This window comes from Vulpes vulpes, chromosome 14 (genome assembly GCF_048418805.1).
Source record: "Vulpes vulpes isolate BD-2025 chromosome 14, VulVul3, whole genome shotgun sequence".
Taxonomy (NCBI): Eukaryota; Metazoa; Chordata; class Mammalia; order Carnivora; family Canidae; genus Vulpes; species Vulpes vulpes.
The window spans coordinates 68,418,946-68,439,414 of NC_132793.1; the positions used below are offsets into that span (position 1 = coordinate 68,418,946).

Genomic DNA, 20,469 nt, shown 5'->3' on the forward strand with positions numbered 1-20,469 from the left:
TTTGACACTGCAAACAAGACAGAGAAGAACGCAGCCTTTTTAGAGCTACAGTCTATTGAGGGAGAGAAAGAAGCAATTGCCAAAAGATGTGAGAAATGCTGTGATAGAAGAAATGCAGACTGTTCTCAGAGAGACACTCTAGGGAAGGTTTCCTGAGGGATTGATACCTATTTTGAGACCCGAAAAATGAACAGGAGCTAGTGGAAAGGTGCATGTAGTAGGCTTTCATGGAATACTCATTGGATGAATTAATGTATTCCTGCAGGAAACAGAACCTTGATTACCTTATTTTTTTCAACTGTTCTTTTTCCTTTCATTGGAAGCAATTTCTTTCTGATTGTTCCAATTCTTGAATCTGTTTTCAAAGTGTCATGAAGTTTTTGGAGACATCCTTAATAGGTTTACTTTTGCAAATATTTTATTGCCCTCACATTCTTATTGCTATTATTGCTAGCATTCATTTCATATTTTTATCAATACTGTGTGTGTATGTTTTGCTTTTATTTGGTACATACTTTCTGTGCAAGATAACTTTTATAACATTTAAAATAAAAATTTTGTGCATAGAAAGGGCATTGAAGCAGTGAAATATTTACATCCAGCATGCGTCTACATCAAAGTATATTTTCCAGATAACTAACTTCTTTTACACTGATTTTAATCATTACTATCATGCTCAACAAGTTTTCAGAACCCTTTTGCATATATTATCTCATTTGAAATGAAAAATTCACAAGATTTTCAGTCATTAACTCCCCAAGCAGCCCTGCTGAGTAGACAATACCAGCATTGTCCCTTTATAAGTAGCCCTACCGGATGAGCACTGGGTGTTATTCTGTATGTTGGTAAATTGAACACCAATAAAAAATAAATTTATTAAAAAAAAAAAGTAGCCCTACCTCCATGAACGAATAAGAAACTGAGTCAGAAAGATGATAAATAATTAGTCTGGCCATGAAGTGGTATATAGGGCACCTAGCTGTTTTTGGATTTCCAAATATTTACTCATTTTGTTTCTTATGTAAATTTGGCAGATTTCTTTTATCTCTTGGATAAGTACTTCATTGTAGAGAACCTTGAGGATTGTTCTCAGTCATCTTACATGAGAATTATTTGTGCTTAGAGAAATAATAATATATGCTTTACTTTATGGACCACATAGTGCCTAGAGTCTTAAGAAGGGTTGTCTGATATGAGTTTTAGTTTTGAGTTCGTGGCACTTTCATATTCATTTGCAGAGACAGTTCAAAGTGTTTAAGTTATGTACCTATCACTATTCTGATGCCATAAACAGGTGTAGAATGCCTGAACACACAATGTTGTGTCTTTGGTTGTGTCTTTTATGTTTTCTTAGCCTAGGTACCAAAGTGCCCTTTAATGGCTTGAAAGTGACTGCATGGACAGCAGGTTAAGATTGACTTCAATCAGAGCTAGATTATTTTTTTTTTTAAAAAGAAACTGTTTATTTTCTGTCAACCTTATTTCCATCTTGTTCCTTCTGTGGAAGAGCAGCTTAAGACCACTCAGTGGTCATTCGTACCCATTCAGTGGCCTGAGCAGTGGGAGCTGCAGACCCATCTTCAGTGGCTGGCTGAGCTCCAGTCTTCAGTGGCGAAGTGCTGAATAGGCACAGAGGGCACTTGCACACTCCAGGCCAGTCTGCAACTTCAGGCTGAGTAGCAGTGAACTCAGGAGCTCAAGCCGTCCATTCACCCTGAAATTCCTCCTTAGTCACAGCCTTTTCAGCAGTGGCCTGTTCTTCCTTTTCAATCTCTTCAGGATCTCTGCAAAAGTAGAGGTCGGGCAAGACTTCCCATGGGTGCTCTCGAGAAAGGGTGCCACGCATGCACAGGACTTCCCGGGCCAGCATCAACATCAGACCCACTGAGTGAGCTCCCTTGTTGCAAGGGACGGCAGTGTGCACATAGCGCAGAGGAGAGTCTGTTACACAGAGCAATGGTAGGCAGGTGAACATAAGACGCCTCTGTGAGAGGCTGGTGGTCAGCCCTGGGATCAGTAGTAGCCTCCAGAAGCCTTGGCTCTCCTTGGCTGGATCTGATTAGTGAAGGTTCCAGGAGTGAAGCAGCCAGCAAATCTCAGCACAGCTCGCAGCAAATATCAGCACAGCTCACTGGCCAGTATTCCTGGATGATAGAACACTGACATCAGCTGGGTTTTCTTTTTATTTTTTTTAAAGGTTTTATTTATTTATTCATGAGAGACACACAGAGAGAGGCAGAGACACAGGCAGAGGGAGACGCAGGCTCCATGCAGGGAACCTGATGTGGGGCTGGATCACGCCCTGGGCGGAGGCAGACGCTCAACCGCTGAGCCACCCAGGGATCCCCTGGGTTTTCAATGGCAACAATGGCATCAGCTGCCAACAGAAGCTTCTCCCAGGTTCTCTTCAGATTTATGATGTAGATACCATCCCTTTTCCTTTTGTAGATGTACTGTTCCATTTGGAAGTCAAGGTTGGTGCCACCTAATTGGGTTCCTCCTGCAAGGAATTTGAGGACATCCTCTTCCTTCATTTGCAGAGAGCATGAAGGGCTCTGGACGTTTTTTTAAGTTTCCCTTTAAGTTACAATGGGAATGCAAAACAACACCGCAGTATGGACCCTTCCCTGGGTAGAGCAGAAAGCGATTCTTTTTTTCTTAATACTAAAATAGGAATTTGTTAACCAATGACTGCATGTAAGTGTAGAAGAAAGAAAGGATCATGATGTAGTTAACTCTTTGGAGGTTAAAAATGACCATATAGGTGGTCAGAAGATAGTGCATTGACTTTAACTTGCCTACCTTTTTTCCCCTATAGACCCAGTTAGAGGTTTGAATATTAGAAACACCTTTTTTTTTTTCATCTAAAAATCATTCATTCATTTACTGAACCTAGTGGGGGATGCAGCTAAGAGCAAGAGTAGGCAGAAAAATTTTTAAAAAGCAAACATAGATGCCAAAATATCTTTACATTATATTTCACAGGCTAAAGATAGGAAGAATGCATCATCATTAGCTCACTTAATTCCAAAGCCAGGTTATTGGTTTTCCAGCCAACTAGAATTTGAAATTAGAATATTAAAGTTATTACAGATACAGGAATATTGATAGCAGTAAGTAGGAACAGCTGAAAGCTGAAAGAGATGAACATAAATAAATAAATAACAGATATAGGAAATAAAAAATAACTATGTAGAAGAATTTCTTTTCAGAGCAATAAACTCAGTGTTAACAGCCAAGAAGAATCTGACTACAAAATAATTGATGTTTATTATCATGGCTCCAAATCATCAATAAAATGATGACTATGTCTGTATAATCAGTTTGAGAAGGTAAGGGAGTATGAAGTATATGTTTCAGAAGGAATTTTATAAAAAGAGTTGAAGTCAACCAAAAAACAGTTTTGATGTTAGTCTTCGTTTGTGTGGAAAATCTTATACTCTGTCAATGCTAGAAATAAGAGATCCTTATACTTTGTAAAGTAGCTGGTGTCTTCACAATGGGGTTGAAATTGTCCCCAGACATTTAAGGATTTCTTTCTTTCTTTTTTTTTTTTTAATTATTTATTTATTTGTGAGAGAACATGCTAGCACACAAGCAGGAGGAGGGACAGAGGGATAGGGGAAAACAGACTCCCCAGTTAGCGTGAAGCCTGACGCAGGGCATGATCCCAGGGCCCTGAGATCATAACTAGAGCTGAAGTCAGGTACTTAACCAACTGAGCCACTCAGGTGCCCTCAGAAATTTAAATTTTCAAAAATAATATTTAAAGTCCCCTCGTTTAGAGGCTTAATTTTCTGAGTGATCTTATGACAGGAAAGAGAGATACTAATAACTATTCCCTTTGTAATCATTTGCCCTTTTCATTTGTTTTGTTTATTTTGTTTTTCATGAAAATTTTGATGACTTTGTCTCAGTGCCCTCTTCACTTCAGAGAGCTATTTTATGTCTGTCAAATGTCATGTTACATGCTATAACAACACCACATGGTTATATATAATGCCATAAAATATCTGTATGTGACATCTAGTCACAACTCTGACAAAGAAGATGATCAGATTCCATTATATATTTAAGAGTCTATGTGACATTTACATAGGCTACTTCCATGCTCATCTCTGTGGTGCTAATTTTTAAAATCATCGTTGTTTTCTCATTTCCTTCAAATTAACCATTATATGGAAAAAAAAAGATAATGCCAAACAAAAATTTTGTTTTGTGGAGTTCAAGATATATTCCTTAAAAATCTCAATCATTTTTTTCGTTTGTTTTGTTTTTAATAATAAATTTATTTTTTATTGGTGTTCAATTTGCCAACATACAGAATAACACCCAGTGCTCATCCCATCAAGTGCCCACCTCAGTGCCCGCCACCCAGTCACCCCCACCCCGTCCCTCCTCCCCTTCCACCACCCCTAGTTCGTTTCCCAGAGTTAGGAGTCTTCCATGTTCTGTCTCCCTTTCTGATATTTCCCACTTATTTTTCTCCTTTTCCCTTTATTCCCTTTCACTTTTATTTATATTCCCCAAATGAAGGAGACCATATAATTTTTGTCCTTTTCTGATTGACTTATTTCACTCAGCATAATACCCTCCAGTTCCATCCACAAATCTCAGTCATTTCTATTAAAACACTGGTGGTCATTGCGTACATTCTAGACCATCTGAAACAAATAATTCGTAAATATATAGTAATGTCTCCCAGGCATGCTATTTTAGAAAATTTGTATGAAAAAATTTACAAAACAAGTATATCTCACACTATTATTTTTGGGGGGAGTAATATCAGAACAGGATTATATATTAAAGTAGGAAATATTATTCAACAAAATGGAAAAAAAATAGAAGAAAAAGTTGTACCTGGAAAAAAAGGGAAAATAGTGGAATTTTAAAAAGCTTTCTATTTTAATGACATGGTAACAGGGGAGAAAGTGAACTCACATGAGATTTGATTTGCTAGCATCCCACGATAACTACACCTAGCCTCTGAATTACTGGATTTGGATCTGTGAAACAACCTTAGAAGGAATCCTAAGTGATTGAATTTATTGCACTGGCCATCAGTGTGGGCCTTTCTAGGTGAAGCCCCTCTGGTTTTTTGGGGATTCTTGAGTCATGTCTTTAGCAACTTGTACATTTCTTCAGGTGTTCCGTTAAAAGAATCTCACAAAAAAGAATTTACCCAACTATAGCAGAAAGCCTTTAAACAGAACTGAAGTATCTCAATCTTTTTCTTTTGATGTCTCTTAGAAATTAGCTAAATTATCGCCACTTCATAATTTTACACTATCAGAACTTAAAATGGAGGAGACAGATGTTTAATATTCCAAGCATGACCCAAATACACAATACAAAGAGATCTGAGAGAAAAGACTTTTGCCGAACTCTCCATAGAGCTATAATTGAGAGGATAAAAGCACCCCAAATAACCAATATATAAATAAAATAAAATAAAATAAAAAACCAAACCAAAAACCAACCAACCCCACACAGTCTCAGTGGTTACCTAACTTATAGTCCATGTCAATTTCTTTCATGCTAAGGGAATGACTAGCTAATTAGAATTTTTGAATAAAACTGTGTGACACCCCCCTGTTTTTTTACTTTGCATCCTCTTAGTCAGGTATCCGCAAATACTATTCGTGCCAATTGTCTGAGAGAAAAATATAGACTAATTAAAATGCTAATCTTTAGTAAACACATAAGTACTTGCATGAAAATTAAACACTTGGGCTGCTAATTTATGAATACGTGCTCACACATCAGGAACACTGCAACTAGTGTGGACTTCACAGTCTTGGGCTTAACAGCTTCGTCTACATGTCAAATCCACTTCAGGGCTGAGAGTATCTACCATTGAAATCACCCAGTGTGCCTTCTCTCAAGAGTGTCTAAGGAGAAAAGAAAAGTGATGTGCACTTTGAGAAGATTATTTAAAGCCTGCAGATTCATTAGGAGAGAACTTAATTGTGATCGAATCTATAATCCTTTCAGTTCATCCCATAAATAATAACAGTCTGAACTCTATTGAATCACATGGCCTCTTTTGCACAAACCTATAGAAGAGAGTCCTTAAAATTGAATAGATGGAATTGAATGGACCTGGGAAGTGGGAACTGGAATTTGATGGACAGCCTTTCACCTCTAGGTTATTGGTTTGTATCTGACCCAGGTGATGAAAAGTCGTTGTTCTACAATGGCTGTTTAGTAGTTTTCTGTGTAATGAGCTGTTGGCTCCAGTCCATTCCTCAGTGGACAGGTGTCTGCTCACATTCCCAAATCACCATTCCACTTGTCAGTCACATTTGAGGTCAAGGGCTAAATAGGAACTGGGGCCGAAATACTTTCTCATTCTGATGAGGACAGGCCTTCCTTTGTTGGTTGACTTGGTTGAAAAAACGAAAACTGCCAGAGTCACTGTTCATGCTCTGCCTATTTTCTGTGTAAGAAGATTTTACTGTGTAGAACTTCTATCATAATGAAAAATTATTAGGTTTTCAAATGGGCATTTTTTTATTGTTACATATCATGGAAAGAGATACTTAAATACACTTCTAGACTCAAGGGACATTAAAATTTAAATGTATTTCCCTAATTGTAACAGGGCTATAGCATTCCAAGAAAGCATTTGTGTTTGACTTTTCTTCACTGACCTGGGAAAATCCTGGTATAGGTTCCAAATCCTGACAAAACTGGCAGGTAGAAGATATTCAGCGGCTGAAATTATAGGGTGTCTTGACTGGAAGAACAGTCCTCTTTGAGGGGAAAGGTAGAAGAAGACATATGGGAGAGTCTTTAATGCTTTTTGGAATTTATAAAAAGGAGATAAGCTGTTTTGGCTTAAACATCATTTAAATACTTTTGTTTCTATAAGTTCCACCATTCTAAAAATATGGATTTATATTTATTAGCATTTCTGGGGAAGTTTGTGGCCTAGAGTGACTGGTCAAAGCCAGAAGTCAGAGGACTCCGATGTTTTAACCCTGAACTCTTGGGAGAGTTTTCCACTACCAATAACTGATATGGTTTCTTACATAAACTGGATATTTCAGACAAAGATGTGCTGCCAGTAAGAGTTATACAGTTCCTGTTCACTTGCTTCTGTAGTTTCTATTTGCTGGAGAAAGAGTATATCAACTTAGGTTATTTTATTTTCTATCTTGATAGAATTTATTGCCAAATACATTAACTTAATTAAAGGGACTGGATTGAATGACAAACCTTATTTTTATTTTTTACTTTGTTTTATTTTATTTAGTTTTTATTTAAGTACTCTCTACACCCTAGGTGGGGCTCTAACTCACAATCCCAAGATCAAGAATGCTATGGTCTTTTGACTGAGTCAGGTAGGTGCCCCAAATGACAGACCTTAACCTTTCACCCAGCCTTAATTATCATGACCTCCTAAGCTCATTTTAAAGTCTGAATCTCTCTTTGTGATTACAGATTGCCGGCTAGCTTATCTCACTGTTTCTTTTACTGATAGATCTGATAACAAACATTCTATAGCTGTAGTTCTTAGAAACCGAAAACATAATACAATACCATGAACCCCGACGTCTAATATGAAACCAAATGTTTCGCCATTTCTTGAGAGAGATATTTTCATACATTTGGCCGGTTTTCTTGTCTTGTTTTTATATTTGCTTTTCTTAGCTCCATTGAGAAAATGATATATTTTTCTAAGTCTTTATTGGTAAAAACAATACCAGAATTCCCATGGCACCACCTGTAGATAAATATCAATTGATCTTTTCTCTACGCCTTCATGATATTATGATTAGGAAATCTGAAGAGTAAACATTTGATTTGAACCCTGATAATACCTAAATAGTTAATGTGTCTTTCCTTAGGAAACAAGCTTTATTAACTTCAAAGTATTAAGAAGTTCAAAGACTGCTTAATATTTTGAAACAGCAATAGTATAGATATTTATTGAATGCCAATTAGGTAAGAATCAGTGAGAGCCAAGAGTCTTAGGAAAAATTATGATAAATTTTATTGCAAATTAGAATCAGTGCAAGTAATCAGGACTATTCGTATTATACTCTCCTTTAGTGTGATTTTAAGAATAGAATGATTTGGGGCAGCCTGGTAGCTTAGCGGTTTAGTGCCGCCTTCAGCCCAGGGTGTGATCCTGGAGACCTAGGATTGAGTCCCACGTCGGGCTTCCTGCATGGAGCCTGCTTCTCCCTCTGCCTGTGTCTCTGCCTCTTTCTCCCTGTGGGCCTCCCATGAATGAATAAATAAAATCTAAAAAAAAAAAAAAAAAAAAAAAGAATAGAATGATTCCCTCTTTCTATAATGGGACATTTCTTAAAGCAACAGGTAGGCTACTTTATCTACAGTGGTTCCTACTGGACTTGAAGGCCTGTGAAAATCCTGGCACACCAAGAATCTTATTATACCATGTCATCCATGTTTAACTTCTTTATTCTTATTGTTCTTTGCTGTTCAGTCTGATTGCTCAACACCTCCCTGATTTGTAAGGGTTTAATTCTTAGTGCTTTTCTGATACTTGTTAAATGATGCTTACTGTGGTCATCGTGCCTTCAGGCCCACAATGCAGGACACTGACAAGTGTGATAAAGGGATGCCACCCAAATTTCTAGGGCCCGTATTCTATACCAGATCCTCTACCTGAAGGTGGATTAATTTTCAGAAAAGCAAGCAAGTCCGTATTCCTCCAGTTTTACTCAAAAAATCATGCTGGATTCCAGTCATATTCAGTAAGTGTGTGTGAAATGAAAGTTTGGGCAGGTGGTAGAGTTGACTTGTGGCACCCCACTCCGGCCTGCAGAGTAAGTGATGCATATTAGAGACAGAGGGCACAGCGGTGGAGGAGGACCTGGTTGAAGCCTACATCATCACCAAAGGTGTGGCACGTGTGTGTGTGTGTGTGTGTGTGTGTGGTGTTTTAAACACTACTGTATTCAGTTAATCACATTGCTGGAAAACAAGTCTTGTGGTGCATTAGTAGGAGGTTTGCGACAAGTTATTCAGTCTGGCAATTATTGCAAATTAGAACTTTATTCAGGAAAGGATATCAATTTAAGAGTAGAGAGAACACATTTACTATAGTTAATTCAGACCCTCTTTGAATGGGGTACATTTTCTTAGAAGCGGCCATAGAGATAAATGCATCATGTGACTGTCGGAACCGAACTGCTGAATGAAGATATTGGAGGACTGGAGCTATTCATTTCCATTTACAGAATCCAAATTGCTGAAAAGTCATGGGAAGGCAGGAAAGAGACTTGCTGTTTTTTAAAATGCTCCCTGGCATTTGTCTGCCTGCGTCATCCAATGCAGTATCTCATTCTGCTGCCACCCGGAGTCCCATTCACTGGTTTGTTTAACCTCAAAGTGGGAAAGTAACTAACACAAATACATTCATTGTCCATGCTCTAATAGAATTAAGATTCCCAATACACTGCCTGCATTTGAATGAGGTTTGTTACACACTAGCTTTTATGGTCACACCCTTTTCCCTTGATGGTTCTTAAGAATGGCAGAAGCAGGAGACCAGAAATTTTGTAAGCTCATAAATATGAAGCACACTGTGTTTAAATAATGCCAGGGTGGTGATACAAATGGACCAATGCCAGGAAGCTCAAAGTTAAAGCTAACAATTCCTCCTTACACCACTATGAATAAGAAGGAAGGAGAAAGGGGCACTGTGTTCGTTACAGTTGTGCTGCCAGCAGACTAGGATAACTCTGTCTAATGGGCCACTGTGGCATAGAGCTTTGAATCGCACACTGTTTATGCAGAAGACAGGAAGTAGATCTATTCTACTCTAAAAAGGCCAACTTGATGTTGGGGAATTACATAATGTTTGTTTCACACTGTACATTATCAACCTGAGTGATTGTAAGCATTTGGAATAAACCTATATCTAGTTTCCTGCCAGTCAGTAGTGAAGACAGTTCAGGGCATTAGAAATGGAAGCAGCCACTCTTGTGACTGTGGGCATCAGCTGTTCTTGCAACCGTGCTGCTTAGATGCCGTTGTCTCCTCTTTCCTCCTCCTACAGTAATATCCGGGCCTACACCTAGTTTTGTAAACACTGTGGTGAGGAGTATCAGGGCATCAAGTTTCTCTGTCGTTCAGAGGTGGACTCACTGCTTTGACACAAAGTGCTACAGTTTGATGGCTTTTAAAATTTTTAATAATTTTTGCTTTGATATCCTGGAGTTTGCCCTTTGGTTATTTGGTGACTGACTCTCAGGGATCTGAATTTTGCTCTGTCTTTGCCAAAGTGAAACTGGCAGTGTACTTTTGATGATTAGCATGGATTACATTTGTGGTTGTGGAGAAGCCAATGTTTGTCTTCTTCTAAGGCTAAAGTGAGAGAAAGATAAATTTCTTTTAATTAGCAATTCTTGGAAGAAGTAATTTTCTAAAATGCAAAAACTTAAAAAATAAAATAATAAATTACATGTCATTTTCTGCTTGATATGAGATTGCGTTGAATAGACTACCTTCATAATCTTTGACTTCATGTTTCAAATGAACTAAATTTCTTGTTATTCCAAATTGCATATCCTCTGCTTTACCTTCTTTTTGTTTCTTTTACAATGGATTTTAGTGATGGCCTGGATTTCCCAATGCCTGAGTTAACCCATGATTGTAGATAATGTCCATTTGACAACCATGTTCGTTCTTTCAGGGTTCTAGATTCTCTTCTGGGCCAATTAAACTGAGAGATGCTTGAATTCGTGAGTATCCCCCTTCCCAGGCTCATGGTTCCAAAGGCCACACACTTAGGGGTACTGTGTCGGAGGTATAATCTTTTTCCTAGCAGGTTTTAAAGTGTAATAATAATGATGATGATGATACCACTATTAGTACCACTACTAGCTAATTATAGTTTACTCAATTCATCTCTGGGTACCATCAGTGATGCTAGTTTTAATTAGGAAAAATATATTAATATCTCTGATAATTAGTTACAATAGAAGACTACTACCAGATTTGTGAATATCAGGGAATATAGCTGATTATCCTGTGGCTCAGTGATGTCAGGTCCAGTGTCTCTAGGATTTTCTGGGCCTTTTCCTCAAGTTCCAAGATGGTTGCCACAATTTAAGTCCTCCCCTCTGTGTTCAAAGCAAAAAGTCAGAGGAAAGAGTAGAGCCAGCTGCCATGATCCATTTTACAGGAAAGCAAATATTTCCCTAGTGACTCCTACCAGACTGTTTGATTCTGTCTCACTGGCCAGAATGGCACCATATGACCAGCCCTAGCTGTATGGGAGTCTGGTTTGTGAGTCATTAGCTCTTTCACCTGTGTGGGAACAGGAGAAAGGTGTCAGGAATGGCACGGAGTTAGCCAGACCAAGTGCTCTGCACACTGAAGATTAGGACAGGAAGGCTCAGAGGGCTAAGTGATTTTTTTTTTTTTTTTTTAAGGAGCTGGTAATTGGCAGAGGCAGGATATGAACTCAGGCTGTTTCAGAGCCCATACCCTTAATCATGGTGCCACATAGCTTCTATTTTTCTTAGGTTCTTTTTTTTTTCCCCCTTATGGGGTCTTGGTGACCAGAAGAGATGCTTGTATAAAATAGTTCTCATCAAGTTTGAACCTAAGACTGCAGAACTGTTCCAATTTTTGTTTAATTTATACAGCCCTCATTTGCCACCATATTGCTAAAGATGGAAATCTCTGAAGCATATTATCTAACTGTATTTAAACAGGCTATCATCTTGTCACTTTCATGTGTTGTTGAATCTCACCACTTATGGACAAATACTGTTATTTTAAGAGCTTTAGTTCCTTTTATTATTTTTTTTCCCTACAAACTGAGCATGCCCAAGTATGCATTGTAACCTATAATTAAGATACAGGCTGTCTTATTGCCAAGCAATTTTTCCTTCGCACCACAAACCCAGCAATAGTTTCCTACTGCAACTAATTGTCAGAGATATTAATATATTTTCTCCTAATAAAAAAATAGCATCAGAGCTTCCTTTCACTTTTAAGGTCCCTTGGTTATAAATTTTATTAACTTTGTTATCTGACCAGTAGTTAGTTGTAATCATAGACATTTTGGGGATATCTGCATATATGCCAGAATGTAAGAAAGATAGAAGATATATAGGGGTTCATTAACTAAAAATTAAAGCACCAGGGAATGGCTTTCTTTAGTTCTCACTGCCACTGTTTTCCTTTGCAATTGCTAGTGAATAGAGCCAGGTATAACACCTAGCAGTACCACATATATTACACACAGATTTTATTTGGTTCATAATAAAGGTGATGCATTCCAATTCCAAAATGGATGAGACTTACATAAAGTCTAAAAAAAAAATCCAACAACTTTACATCGTGAAGGTCCTAGAATATGTAAACATAAAATATGTAATCTATCTTTGATTTGCGCCATAATGCTCCTTTGCTTTGAAATCATGGCTGTATTACCAAACTGACAGTTTTAATGGAAAAAGTGGCTTTCAAAAGCTGCTGTTGAAAACACACTGCATAATTCTCTAAGCCGTGAATATTTTACTACCAACATATGCAGGGAGGCAGTGAAAACACACTGGCATTTTATTCTCTGCAAGCTGGGATGGAGGAAATTCACTGGTGTTAAAACTGCATGTTTGTAATACGATGCAAATTCATAAATACCTATGAATGCGCACTGTTGTTATTGGCAGGCAACAACACTTTGTAGAGTCATTTGGAAGATGATAAATGGGTATGCTTTCATTTGTAATTTGCTCATTCAGCAAACATCTATCAAAGGCCCACTATATTTCAGGAACTGTGCTAGGCTCAGTACAAGATGAACGGGGAAAAACCTCCACAACTGTTTTAAATTTCTCAGGATGATGTTTCATGCAGAAGGCTCTGGACAAATACTGCCTGGTCACTTGGTCAGGCTGGAACTCCTGGGCACTGGTCATTGAGTGCGTAGCTCCTTGTGTCTCTTGCATCCTGTGGAGTATGTATGTAGGCCAGGGCACAGTTGATATAGATCCGTTTGATTGTGTACCAGGAGATAGACCTTGACCTTCTGAGACTGTCACTCTTTATGAGGTGAACATGAGAGTGACCTGTGGGGTAGTGGTTGGGGGACTGGCAGGTTTTGGGATATTTTTGGCTTAGGTACTAAGGAGTCTGAGCATCAAGGCTAGCTATTTAGGGAGGTGATAAGAAATGCCAGCCTCTTACACCTGGAAATCTTGGACCCCTGATTCTTTGGGAAGGGAAGTTGGGGGTGTGGTTTTTCCCAAGAGAAGGATTAGTCCTTCTTCTTGCTACATCATTGACAAGCCAGCTAAAATGAATCTTGATAGGATCCTGCATCAAAGAGAAAAAAAAAGGAAGTTATAAATGACATTTTGAGTGTAATTTTGGGGGTGTTTTCCATCTTAGTATTAATTCTTGCTGTCTCTTCCAGTGTCCATTGACTTTTTGACAACAGAGCAGATGGGAGTGTCCCTCCCCTCAGTATGTATGTTGAAGCCCTGGCCCCTAACAATTTAGAATGTGACTACATTTGGAGATAGGGCCTCTAAAAGGTAATTTTTTTTCATAAAATGAATTGGTTTTATGATCTAGAATATGTTTATCTATTGTTCAGTGCTACAGTACATGCAAAAAAAACCTTTAGAATTGCTCACTCATACCACTAAGAAAAATCTATTAACTAGAGTTTAATAAATCTATAGCTTTCCTCATCTTTAGTCTTGAGTGTACATAGTTTAAAAAAAGCTGTACACAGACGTTGCTAGCTTAGTTCTATTTCCCTTCAGTGTACTTATGTTATTCATTTGAAATTATAGTATTTGTTGTTATTTGTATTTTGGGGTTAAAGAGGTAATTATGATTAAGGAATCCATAAGAATGGGTCTCTAATCCAGTATGACTGGTGTCCTTGTAAGAAGGAGAAAGACACCAGGGATGTGCATGCACAGAGGAAATTCTATGTGAGGACACGGCAGGAAACTGCCTTAGAAATAAGCTCCATAACAGGACAGATTTTAAAATTTATTCTTATTCTTTAAATCATAGATCACAGTTGTACTAAGAGATGAATCAGTTTGTTTAGTTTCTTACCCAGTAATGTTTATCAATATCTGACAATTAGAATCACTAAAGAGGAGAGAGAATTTTCTGTTATTGCTGGGTAGAAGTAGGTATGTTAATAGGTAATTTGTTTTGGATGATTCTGCAGCTGGTCTTCTAGTTAACATGGTGGAAGGTGAGGTGTTTGTCCAACTTGAGCAATTTGCTACAATCTGCAATGTGGAGAACATTTTCCAAAAGCTGTCTTTTACCTTGTGTACATGATTTCTCATAGGCTTGAACAAAAATGCCTTTGCAATATGCACATCCTGAGTCTAGGTCAGTCAGCCAAGAGAATTTGTTCAAGATTAAGTTGTATACATAACATACTCGGTTGGGTTTAAAGGAAGAATTCTTGCCCTTGAGACATTGGTTGCAATTATATAGACTTTTTTGATAATTGTCTCAGAAGATATAAAAGAAAGCAAAAGAAAGAACTGAATAATCTCAGTGGTAAAATATAAACTATATTAGGATAAGAACCAGGTCTGTTTTGCGTACTACTTTATCATAGTACCAAGCACAGTGCCTGTCATACTTTATGTGCTCATGGCTTTTAATTTTAGTTTAGTTTAGTTCAGTTTATTTTAGTTTGATTTAGTCTCTTGTGCTTGGAGTAGGAATTTTATTTTATTTATTATTTTAAAAAAGATTTTATTTGAGAGAGAGAGAGAGAGAGAGAGCGAGAGAGCAAGAGAGGATGTAAGTGGGAGGGGGGTAGAGGAGAGGAGCAGAGGGAAAGGGAAAAGCATACTCCCTGCTGAGCAGAGAGTCTGATGTGGGGCTTTATCCCAGGACCCGAGTAGAAGGCGGATGCCCAACTGACTGAGCCACCGAGGCACCCCTGGAATAGGGATTTTAAAACATATTCTGATTCAATGCCAAGTACACTAAACACTGGTGAAACTAATATCTGATCAGTGCCTATGTAATGTAATATACAAATGGAGATTTAACATTACTTAGTTGACCCAACTAACCTGGCAACTAGTCCAAATTTCTATTGATATATTTGGCAGTATTAAGAGATATAAATAAACATATATTAAAACTCTACTTATTTGAATTTGGTGTATATAAAACCATAGACATGTTCTGTCTCCCTTTCTGATATTTCCTACTTATTTTTTCTCCTTACTCCTAACTCTGGGAAACAAACTAGGGGTGGTGGAAGGGGAGGTGGGTGGGAGGGTGGGGGTGACTGGGTGGCGGGCACTGAGGTGGGCACTTGATGGGATGAGCACTGGGTGTTATTCTGTATGTTGACAAATTGAACACCAATAAAAAATAAATTTATTAAAAAATAATTAGAAAATGTAATAAAAAGAAAAAAAAACATAGACATAGTCTAAACTATTTTAGTAGTGTTTACTCCTAAAAGAAATTAATTATGGATATGAATTTTTTAAAGGACTTTATTTATTTGAGAGAGAGAAAGATAGCACAAGTAGGGGGCAGGTAGGGGGTAAGGGCAGAGGGTGAGGAAGAAACAGATTCCTTGCTAAACAGGGATCCCAATGCGGAGGCTTGATCCCAGGACCCTGAAATCATGCCCTGAGCTGAAGGCAGATCTTAACCGACTGAGTCACCCAGGTGCCCCTATGGATATGTATTTTTAACCTTTTCTTTTGAGATAATTTTAGACTTATGGGAGAGTTGTAAATATGATATAAAAAGTTTCTGTATAAGGGTGCCTGGATGGTTCAGTTGGTTGAACATTGACTCATGATTTTGGCTCTGGTTGTGATCTCAGAGTTGAGGGATTGAGCCCAATGTGGGCTCTGTGCTCATCTCAGAGTCTGCTTCTGATTCTCTCTCTCCTTCTCTTTCTGCCCCTCCCACAATTCATGGGCTCTCTTTCTTTCTCAATTAACCAATCTTAAAAAAAAATCACAACTTAGAAATTCTTTATTTATTTATTTATTTATTTATTTATTTATTTATTTATAAGATTTTATTTATTTATTCATTAGAGACATAGAGGCAGAGACATAGGCAGAGGGAGAAGCAGGCTCCCTGCAGGGTGCCGGATGTGGGACTTGATCCTGGGACTCCAGGATCACGCCCTGAGCAGAAGGCAAATGCTCAACCACTGAGTCACCCAGGTTCCCTATAAATTCCTTTTAAAAAAAGGTTTCTGTATGCCCTTTACCCAGCTTCCCCTAATATCAAAATCTTACATATCAGAGCACAATTGACACAATCAATAAATTAACATCTGTACAATACTGTGCACTAAATAAGAGACTTTGGATTTTACTAATTTCCCTTTTCTTCCAGAATCTAACCCAGAATCCCATATTAAATTAGCTATTATATCATCTTAGTCTCCATTATATGGAAGTTTCTCAATCTTTCTGATTCTCATGACCTTTAGACTTTTGAAGAGTACTGGTTAGGTATTTTGGAGAATGTCCCTCAATTTGGGTTTGTCTAATGTTTTTTCATGATTGTATTGAGGTTATGCACTATTAGGAAAAACACCACAAAGGTGATATGTGCTTCTCAGTGCATGATATAGGGCTATATTATGTAGATATATCCTGTTACTGGTAATATTAATCTTGGTCCCTAGGTTAAAGGAGATGTCGTCATGTTTCTACACTGCAGAGTTACTATTTTTCTCTTTGTAATTAACATATATTTATTTTGAGGGTGGAACTTTGAAATGATGCAAATATTCCATTTTTCCTTAAGTCTTACACACTAATTTTAGCATCCATCAATGCATCTTGCCTACATCAGTTATTACTGTGATATTCTAATTGTTATTGTCTATTTCTCTTATTACTTGTATGTTTGTTAACTGGGAGAAAGTAAAGAAGTGTTGCCCCTTCTACTTTATTTGTTTTATAAATAAGTATTTTTAGGTAAATATATACATATTTACCTAATTTTATATATATATCTTAAGTATGTATATCTTACATAAAGGGTACTTATTTTATTTTTGGATTATAAGCCATTGTTGTTTTTTGCTTAACTTGTTTTAGATTTGACCATTTGGGGTACTTTTAGTTTGGCTCTTATATCCTTTCTCTAGGCCCCCATCTATTTTCTTCTTCTTCTTTTTCCTTTTTTTTTTTTTAAAGCACCATAAGATGTCCCAGGCTCCTCTTATATTTTAACTACCCTGGCCTTAGAATCAATCACTTTTCCACAGAGACTTGGTTCTTTCTATTAGAATTGGTACTTAGAAACCATGATCTGAATACTAAGTGTGCTGATTCCTACTGGGATGTCAGTTTCTAGGCCTTGTCAGTAGACAGAGCTAGGAAATCTATGTGTATAATTATAGTTACCCCTTCATACACACATCTATATATAGTTTTGTGTCTCCCTATCTGTATATGTATTTATTTAAAATACAAAGAAGCATGTGTTCATATTGATGTGATGGGGTTCATACTGATGAGTTCATACTGAAAGAAACAGAATTCATTGTAGCCTTTCCCCTTTATTTTTACCTCTTTCTCTGACAGCGAGAAGCCTAGCTCTTAATATTGCAGTACATTTACTTATTTGTTCAATCCTATCATGCATATATAGTAATTTTAGGATGACTAACCCATATCTTTGTGAGGAAAAGGCTTATCAATCAGTACAGTTTGTGACAGTTCTTTTTGTCTTTATCTTACCATAACTAGTCAAAATACTGTTTTCCAGAATTACATGGGTCAGCCCCTTTATTCTCCATCCCTTTCAGTGTGGTTATATTATTTATTTGTTATAAGAATAATTTGTTACAATATATATTTGCTTTTGGTTCTCTCTTGTCTTAGTTGATTTAAAAAAAATTTTTTTAAATGTCCTCAAATTTCTGATTTACTACAGATAATTAACTCTTTGAGAGTCTGCCCCTATTCTTTGTATTCTAAGTAGTGATAGTGCTCAGGTGATGCTCAGTGAATGCTTACTGAATAGTCTGTACACTAACACTAACAGCTAGTATAGAATTGGCATTGAAAAAAATTCTAAGTGAATGGATACAGAGTGATTCGATGGACATACATGACAAAGGTGACCTGAAATGACATTTTTGTTTGCCGACCAAGTCACTTAATTATTGCTAACAAACCATATCAAAACTCAGTGGAACTGGAGGGTATTATGCTGAGTGAAATAAGTCAATCGGAGAAGGACAAGCAGTTTATGTTCTCATTCATTTGGGGAATATAAATAATAGTGAAAGGGAATATAAAGGAAGGGAGAAGAAATGTTGAGAAATATCAGGAAGGGAGACAGAACATAAAGACTCCTAACTCGGGGAAACGAACTAGGGGTGGTGGAAGGGGGGAGGAGGGCGGGTGTTGGAGGGGAATGGGTGACGGGCACTGAGGTGGACACTTGACGGGATGAGCACTGGGTGTTTTTCTGTATGTTGGTAAATTGAACACCAATAAAAATTAATTAAAAAAAAAAAAACTCAGTGGCTTAAAACAATAAGCATTTATTTAGCATAAGAGTGGGCCAAGGTTGACCGATGCTGGTTGGACTCATTCGTATATGGTGGTCAGCCAGTTGGTTAGCTGGAGCCTGTCGAGTATAGCTGGAGTCGGCCTGCCTGGTCTATCTGGCCAGGCTAGGCTGAACTCATTTCGTCTCTACTGGCAAAATTACAAGGGTGAGCAAGTGGAAAGCACGGCCTCTTGAGCCATAGGCTCAGAACTAGACAGCATCACTGCTTCTGCATTCTGATGGACAAAGTAAGTCACAAAGCAAGTCCAAAGTCAAGATGGGAGGAGCTTCACTGTCACATTGCCAAGGATGTGGACAGGGAGGAATGATGAACTGCAGCCACTTTTGCCATCAGGATATGGAAATACACTGGAGGCTTTTAAAATACTCTCAGTATAAATATTAAAGCCATCCTGCCCCCTACTGGTCATGGTCTTGTGTGTTAATTTTTCTCACCTCTTCCCCTTACCCCAGCGTGCCTTTTAAAAAAAAAGAAATCTGATTTGGAAAAGCTGATGTGAGACTCAGAGACCAAAAATTGGCTCTTAGAAGATGTTCATCAAGATTTGCAAATGAATTTTCATTTTTTAGCCATACTTTCTCCCTTTTGCTTACTCCATTATTTCTATCCCTTTTGTTTGTACATAGTTCTTCAAATCTAAATTCATAAACTCATTGAAGAGAGCCAGTGAAATGATCACTGCACATTCACATGTGATAAAAGGAAACTTTCAGAAAATTGGGATCATAGAACTGAACTATATGCTGAGAACTGAAAAGCTTGATCTTATTATATCTTCCTCAGTTAGATGCTTACTTCTTTATTAATAGGGTTAATTACTTGTACACAGTCACTTATATAGATTAAATTATCTTGCATGATATTATTTCTGGCATTTGAACTGTTTCCCTCATACTCACTCCATTCAAATAAAAGTTTTTCATAATATTTCCTGCATTGTTTTCTCCTCATGGTCCTCACTCCACTCCCAGTGACAGCTTTCATTAGAGTGTAGTCAGTTTTGCTTTAATAGTTATTCTAAGCATTGAACAGTGATGGTGAATGTATCAGGGCTGACATGTTTCATCAATCTAGGATACTTGAAAAGGAATGGTTAAATCAATGCCCCAAAGTTTGATTTTTGCTTCAATACTTTTTGTTGGTTTAAGCAAACTGCTGGGTACAGATGTCTCAAAGTCCCCAGACAGCCTCTGGGAAATTCAGCATATCTTGAATAAAAATGTGTCGGAGAAAAGAAAATGATACCCAGAGTCCAAACAGGTGCATCAGGCAATGCATTTAATGAAGTTGCTAAATTTTGATTGTGCAAAACAAGGCTTCAGTAGAAAAAAACCTCAGGAAAGATGATAACTATGTGATTTGCAACAATTGCAGTATATGTGTATTACTGTCTTTAGGGAACAATGAATTATTCTAATAAATCCTACATCTATCGTGGAGAAAGAAATCCTCTTTAACTATATTTAATAGTGTTAGTTTAGAGGCAAATGATATTAAAATGACTGAACATTTGGGAATAAAAACAAAAATACCTTACATTTAAAATCTTTTAGTCATTTGCTAAAAAGATAATTCTTTCTTATGATAAAACCACCCAGGGATTGTACCTTCAGGAAATGAAGAAGAAAAAGCAATTGAGGCAGCATGGTAGTCAGCTGTACCAGAGCAGAGTATTTCAAACTGGGCAGTAGGGAGCTCTAGGGTCTTATGTCCCAGGGACTGTTATGTGGAATTCATGCTGGTAAGGACCTACCTGAATGATTCTCCCCTTTCTATCCACCATCACTATCCTCAATCTAGGATGGTAATTATAATTCCATATATTTTGTATATTAGGTTTGTTCCAAAAAGCTCTAAAAAAGAGCAACATAAGCAAACAAACAATGTGATTAAAAAATGGGCAGAGGAACTGA

At 37.5% G+C, this 20,469-nt stretch overlaps 1 long non-coding RNA gene and 1 pseudogene across 1 annotated transcript in view; one reads left to right on the top strand and one right to left on the bottom strand.

Moving 5' to 3' along the window:
* Nucleotides 1-20,469, top strand: part of LOC112915511 (uncharacterized) — a 280,787-nt gene that overhangs the window by 58,343 nt on the left and 201,975 nt on the right. The window lies entirely within an intron of this gene.
* Nucleotides 1,496-8,545, bottom strand: LOC112915577 (small ribosomal subunit protein uS2-like; annotated as a pseudogene).